The 7,383-nt window shown below is 36.0% G+C and overlaps 1 long non-coding RNA gene across 1 annotated transcript; it reads left to right on the top strand.

The window, feature by feature from the left end:
* Positions 1 to 229: 229 nt before the first annotated feature.
* Positions 230 to 1,349, top strand: LOC136824370 (uncharacterized). Its single transcript, XR_010849126.1, has 3 exons — positions 230 to 364; positions 607 to 815; positions 1,174 to 1,349. It is a non-coding gene; the product is annotated as an uncharacterized lncRNA (long non-coding RNA).
* Positions 1,350 to 7,383: the final 6,034 nt, after the last annotated feature.

Genomic DNA, 7,383 nt, shown 5'->3' with positions numbered 1-7,383 from the left:
ATGTAATCCTAGCGGATTTTAATTGAACACGTGCCCTATCCACTTAGGTACGAAGGTCTCGGAAGTAATACGCAATGAAAAGGTCTATTGATGTCATTTTTTTCAAAGGATTCAAAGGATTTTGCGTCTACCCGGGGGACTTGAAATTACTTTTTAATTGTATTTAGATTTTAAATAATGTCACTAAAATGCAACCTCTAGGGAGTTGGACAAACTTTTCGATGACACTTGGCTTAATTCAACGCGTGTATGCTGCAAATCAGTTGAAAATTGAAGTTCAAAGTGATAAGACGTTAGTTGGGAGTAATGTTGAAAAGTTTTCTTGCCGAACTTCTGAAACATCAATTTCCTACTCCAATCTCTGGTAGGGAAGCTTCTATCTTTTTACTTTATTGAGCGTAAAATCCTGATGTATAAATTATTTTGACTTTTTTTAGCCAAAACGTTTTAAGGATTTGGAATTTGAGATTTACACTAGTGCAAATGTTTGTATAACAGCCTCGTAGGTTATCGCTACATTGGGCAAGACAAGCTTTACTAAACTTCAACCAAACGATTTGAGACAAAGTAAGAGCTGTGTTATAAAATTTTTGTCTTTTTTTTCAGTTTGAATTCTCACAATGGAATATCAGATTTGATCATCCACGTCTATCACACATGTGTCACATCAAACCGAGGCTCAAAACTGGTAACTAACCAACTAACCAACTAACCAAATACTACACGTAGTTGAGTCTAAACGAAGACTGTTTCAAGTTGAGGGCAATCGAGACGATTTGAAATGACGATGAAAAATGCTAAAACAATCATTGAAAGTAAGTTAATATTCTTCAATTGAAGAAAAGCTTATGCTTTAGTTAAAGCATATTAAAATAAAGATAAAAATCATCGCACTGAACTTGATAAAATGTTGAAGATTTTGATCCAATCAACGGTAAGAAATGGTAAGAATTCAAGTATTCAAGTCAAATGAACGCCATAAATCTTTATTTCGCACTCTCTGAGAGATTTTTGTCAAAATATTTTCTAAAATGTTGATCCTTTGTGAAGGGAATTCTCGGTTTTAATGATTTTGGGACTATTTGAGAGACCTATGGGTTTGTACCCTTTACTGACGGGATAGTGCAAGACGAAAAGCTGTCACGAGAATGAATTTAAACATCCTTTTTCCAGCTTTCTTCGAACAAGAAACTGTCACGTGACAAAACGATAAGCAAGAAGAGGCTGGACACGACTAGACTTTAAACGAACCTTAACAGCTACCAATTTGCAGGGGAATAGTTTTAACCAAGCAGGATGACATTCGAATGTTATTCTTCGAATATAGGTAAGCTTACTTTTTTTCTTAATCACTGACCCCTTGGAACTTTTAACCCAGTGGTAAAAAGACTGGGAACTGAAAGTTTTTTAATTTGTCACTACTTTGGGATAAACCAAATTTTTGTTCTAAGAAATTTTCAAGAATTCAGCGTCGTCAGAAGGCTTCTACAACCTTCAATTATTACAAATCTTTCTTTTATTTTTGATAAGAATTAAAGAATAAACTCAATGCTCAATCTTCATTAAAGGGTTTTATCATTTGGGGTAAGAAATCTTATCCCCTCAGGGTTTGAGGAAGCCAAAAAGCATCCTAAGCGTCTTTAGAGTAGGTTATAAAAAAATTCTGAGTGACTTCTCAGTCCTGAAACTAGCACCAACACTTTGGTCAGACGATAGTTTCCAACTAAAGTTTGGTTTTAGGGTTGAGGCGAAGACAGGTGAAGGCTAAAATTGCCCACGCGAGGAGGTTTTCCTCCTCCGTGGTTCATTTGGCAATTCCCTTGGGAGTTTAGAGAACAATATAGTAATTATCTTAAACAAAGGACGAATAATTAATATCGTAAATTTTGACTCTTTTAACCAAAATCTTTTATTGAAATATTTTTAAATTGTTTTCAAACTTATTTCAAACAAACGTTTTCCCATAAGAGGCCGACCACATAGTACGTACGCACTAAAATGTCGAAAATCGAGTACCCCCTCTCCCCTGTAAGCAAGCGTACGCAAATGGCTATACACCCTCTGGTAAGTACGTACTTTTTCATTCACCCCCCCCCCCTCGGTTGAAGAAAATTTCGAATTCAAATCGTTTGGTTCAGACCTATATTTCATACATGAAACTCAATGTTTATCAAGAAACTTTTTCTTTTCCTTGATGCGTATAACAAGCGTAAAAGTTGACAAAAAAAAACAAGCAAAAAAGGGCTATGAAAAAATTTTCTCTGCGTACGTACATTTTCCTTTGACCCCACCCCCCCTGTACGCAAGCATACGCTTTTGAGAAGACCCCCCTTCCCCCTAAGGCGTACATACTATGTGGACCGCCCCTAAACAATTTTAAAACAGCGGACACAAAATTCAAAAAATAAATCTAAAAGTTCCCTTGACAATCAAAAGCTCCTAAATCGAGTATAGTTAAACCACAGGAATACCCTAATTAAGTACGGTTTCCTGGACTAAAAATTCACTGACTTTCACGGAAAATTTCCACTTTTTTTTACAGAGCTAACTGGTATAAAAATCTTGTGTTGGCTCAGGAAACTGCATAACATTTTGCAGCTCTTTTTTTCAACTAGTCGAAGTCCGGCTTTTTTTCACGCCAGAGAATGGTTGTTGGATTTTAGTCCCGGAAGCGGAATCAAAGCCAAAATGATAGTAGAATTTGCACATTCACGCAATTTTTTTTCAATGTATTCACGCAAACCTGATTTATTAAAAGTTTTGGAAAATCCTGAGTGGTAGCTGGCAAAAAAACTTTTTTTTTGAATTTCAGGTTTGATTATTCATATCACAACTCGATTGTCCAAGTTTGACTTTGTTATTCTTTTCCTATAGATAATTTTAATGGTTATTGGTTAGTTTTACAATATTTTGAATGATAATGGTGAACATTTCATTTAATGTAGATTCGAAATTTTGATGTAAGAATCGGATTGGCACTAGTAAGCGTAAGCTTTATCGCGAAATGGTGGAATTTATTATCATATCATAACATTGCAAATAAAACCGTAAATAAAATTTGTAGAAATATACAATACACAGAAAAAATTATGACATCGTTCATTTTAACTCATTTACCTTATCGGGGAAAATTTTCGTTGGGGAAAAATATTCGTCACTTGCTGGTAGTTGGTAAACGCATTAAGGCTGGGGAAAATATTCGTCACTTGGCCAAAATTTCGTCACTTTTCCCCGATGAAGTTTTCCCCGGTAAGGTATTTCAATTTTTGTCTCTTTTCGATCATATTGCTCCCCTGTCAGTCCACCATTGCAATGCGAAAGCGTGTGTACTTAAAACATAGCTGAAACACTTTAAGAAACACCCCCTCTTCTAACAGACCCACTGAGAACCCTTCCCACTGGAAAAATTGGTCAAAATATCGTCCAGGTGGAAAATAATTCTCCAATTTTCGTCCCCACTGAATATAATCAAATACACTGCGAAATTATTCACTATTTTTCCGATCTTACTGAATTTGCTGACTTAACAACTAAAGAATTGAAAACCCCAGCCATAAGACATATGGGAATATCATATATATATATATTACTGCTCTAAGATTCCTGAAACTGAGAGTACTCCGGGTCTGTCAACGCCACGGTTGCTCGTCATTTTATACTTGAAAATAGTCACTGTGCCCCAAAAGTTGTATCTGGAAACGTTAAGATATCCAGACTGCCCCCCCCTCCCGTGAGTAGGAGCTATTGAATTTAAACCCCCCTTCCCCGAAGGGGCTATTGTCGACCTTTCTCAAGCAAGAAAAATTGAAGTTCTAAAGTTTGCACAGCATATACTTGGACGGCATAGACATGGACGGGCTATAAATGGGGCTTGTTTTTGTCACTCTCGCCTCCCACATGTCTTTGCTATGCAAAACAGAGTGGAGGGACGGAGGGCTTCGCAACCCCTATTATATCTTTATTGTTACCACTCGCTATATTTTTCGAAATCTGGCGATATATTCTACTTTCAATCATAGTATATTTCAATCTAGCGTGTATGTGAAAACCATGCGATTCACGCGTTTAAGGTTGGGAAATAAGTGGCTGCATTTCCCATCCACGAGTCTCGTAATCTAGCCCTTCGGGCTTGGAAATCAATGGTAGGAAATACTGACTATTGAGAATATGTCGTAATACACCTAAGATTGAAAGAGTCACGGTACTGAATACCGGAAGCGGTATTTGAATTTACCAGATTGGGATAAATGAGATTGTGTGGATAAATAACGTTAGTGCTGTGACGTTATTGTTGTATAATATTATTACATGCATATAATTTTATTTATAATACGATATTCAATTTTACATATATTACAGTATGTATAAATGATTTTATCCATAACGATTTGTTTCAAAATTCCTCAAAACGAATGTTTTGTTGTTTGCTCCAAATCTATGATAAGAAAGTGTACAAGATGAAACAGGCTGCATGCATCCCTTCTAATATGTTTTGATATAAGGAATATGCTCGGTGTGAATAAAATTCCCGTCCGAGAGTTACTCCGTCCTTGTGTTTTACAAACTCGATTAAAGCTTGATTAGGATGTTACATATGAGAGAGATTTGGAATTTCAGTCCCATTCGGGGTCACTTTTTCCAAAAAACGAGTACCACGAACTTTAGCGGCACACCTCCGTGCAAACTTTAAAGCAAGTTTGAGAAGCTTTCTTCGTAAATATACAAGTAATTTTTAAGCTGTATGAAAGTTTTTAAAGCAATATTGAATGAAACAAATAGTAACGGAGTTTTATATGTTCGGCTTATAAATGACGAATTTAAAAGGTGGAAACAAAACTGGTTTCAAAGAGACAATAAAAGACAGATACTCAGTCCTTTATGTGTTCAAATAGGTAATATTGGGTTTATGTGAATATTTCGGGCTAACTACTAAATAAATTTTAAATTACAAGCTTTTTCGCATTGGATTGACACAGATGTCACAGAAAAGAGGAAAAGAAAACATTTTTTGCTTATATCAGTATAACATATAATAGGAAGACACTGTCCCGATATGAAATACGCGTCTAATATGAAACGAGAAAACTCATGTAAAAATAAAACCTTTAAATCAAAAAGATTAACAGAGTGTTATTTATCTTCCTATAAAAAGAGAAAAAAACCATCACTTATGCATTGTTTCAGATAATTACTCTATTGTTCTCTAAACTCCCAAGGGAATTTCCAAATGAACCACGGAGGAGGAAAACCTCCTCACGTGGGCAATTTTAGCCTTCACCTGTCTTCGCCTCAACCCTTAAGCCAAACTTTAGTTAGATACTATCGTCTGTCCAAAGTGTTGGTGCTAGTGTCAGGACTGAGAAGTCACTCAGAATTTTTTTTATTAACCTACTCTAAAGACGCTTAGGATGCTTTTTGGCTTCCTCAAACCCTGAGGGGATAAGATTTCTTACCCCAAATGATAAAACCCTTTATGAAAATTAAGCATTGAGTAATTAAATTACAAAAAAGAAGGAACTTTTAGATTGAAGGCTGTGCAAGCCTTCATAAAAATGACGCTAAACTCTTGAAAATTCCCTTATACCTTAAAATTTTGTTGTCACAAAGTAGTGACAAATTAAAAACCAAATTTTAAATCTAAATTTTTGAAAATATGGCTGAGAAGAAAAGCTTTCAAAACTAATTAGTAATTTTGAAATAAAAATGTTTCAAAAGCACCGAAAACATAAATTTTTGATTTTTTTTAATAAAGATTTCTGACTCCCAAAAATACCCCAAATACTCAGAAAAGTATTTCCGAAAAATGGTAAATAAAGATAGTAAAAGCGTTTCCTAATTGATCATAACCCATTGCGAATAAGTGTTACAACCCTGTTTCACAGCCCCGGTGGAACTTTTTCCTCAGTGGGAATATGAATTCCTTTTGACCCAGCTGGCACACAACGTTATTTTAACGTTAATATAACGTTCACAACGTCGATTTAACGTTAAACAAACGTTGAAACAACGTTGTGTGCCAGCTGGGGAAATCTCAATAGGGATAGAAATTTTGGAGTGCAATTTTTAAACATTGAATTTCGAATGGGTACGAAATCAAAGTCAATTTCCCAGTGGGGCTGAAATACCAGGGTATTTTTCCACCGGGGACGAAATTTTTGCCAAATTTTTTCAGTGGGGCTGGGTCTATGACCAGTAGCGGCCTGGCTTAATTTTCTCGGTGGTGCAAACTATGAAATTGGCGCCCCTGGTATCTTTGTCCTTATTTGTGCCCTATACCATTAAGTGAAACTATTAAGGTAAGAGCAGTGACTGGTTGAAAGTAACGCCCGGAATCTTTGAGTCAACAAAGTTTTATTTACACGCTTTTTTTTATAAGAATGGTGTAAATCCATTTCATCATGGAAATTCTTAACTTTTTTGGGAAAATCATCCTAAAATATTCTTACAGCATGCTGAGGTTAGGATCCTAATTCAGACTAGACTTAACATTTAGTACATACGTCTCAAGCATAAGATTGCATTTTTGTGAAAGGGGTGAGCCTTACTTGGGGGTAATTGACAATTTATAATTGAAAATGCTCTGAACATGGCATTCTTAGCTTGAGTAGCAAAATTCTATGATGGTGATATTATTAGCATATTCTTAATTTTTTGGCCATTTTCATCATGGACATTCTTATAAAGTGTATTCTTATAAAAAAAAGCGTGTATACGAAGGTGGTGGTAATGATAATTTGATATCTATTTCCTTGTTATTTCCTGGCCTTACTGTACTCTCCATTAAAGATCAATGGCTGAAAGAGGCCCCAAAAATGCGAAAGTTGGCAAGAATAAGGGTTCTTTGTAATTCTGGCGCCGCAGGCAAAAAAAATTTGGTGTAAGAAAGGTCAAATAGCTTATAAGATATTCTAAAAAGGAGAAAGTTAGTCCGCATAAGACCACAAAAACCACAGCGATCAGTTTCGATCAATCTCTCATTTTGGGAGTGAGCATCCTCTTTAACTCCTTGTGGATACACAACACTTCTCTTGCTTTGACTTTTCGCAATTCAATGTTGATAGTAGTTTTGAAAAAATTCGTAAAATAAAACGAGGCGCCGCAGGCGAAAAAAAATTTACATTGCACTTATAGAAGGCGCTAAAAACGTGTCAAAGGGCGCAAAATCGCCCAACCAAACATCAAAAAAAATTTTGGCGCCCCCTTGAAAAGCTTTTTTGGCGCCCCTCTCAGGTCTTTCTGGGTGGTGCACTGCACACCCTGCACCCCCTGCCAGGCCGCCACTGTCTATGACACAGGGGTGTAGTGTTTGTTTGTCTGCTGTAATACCCTCTGTGAACGAATTTTCCTATCCCTTTTTCTTAAACTCAACAAAAAAACATAAGA

This window comes from Clytia hemisphaerica, unplaced genomic scaffold, assembly GCF_902728285.1.
Source record: "Clytia hemisphaerica strain Z4C2 unplaced genomic scaffold, Clytia hemisphaerica genome assembly, whole genome shotgun sequence".
NCBI classification, from domain to species: domain Eukaryota; kingdom Metazoa; phylum Cnidaria; class Hydrozoa; order Leptothecata; family Clytiidae; genus Clytia; species Clytia hemisphaerica.
This window is presented reverse-complemented; position numbering and strand designations above follow the sequence as displayed.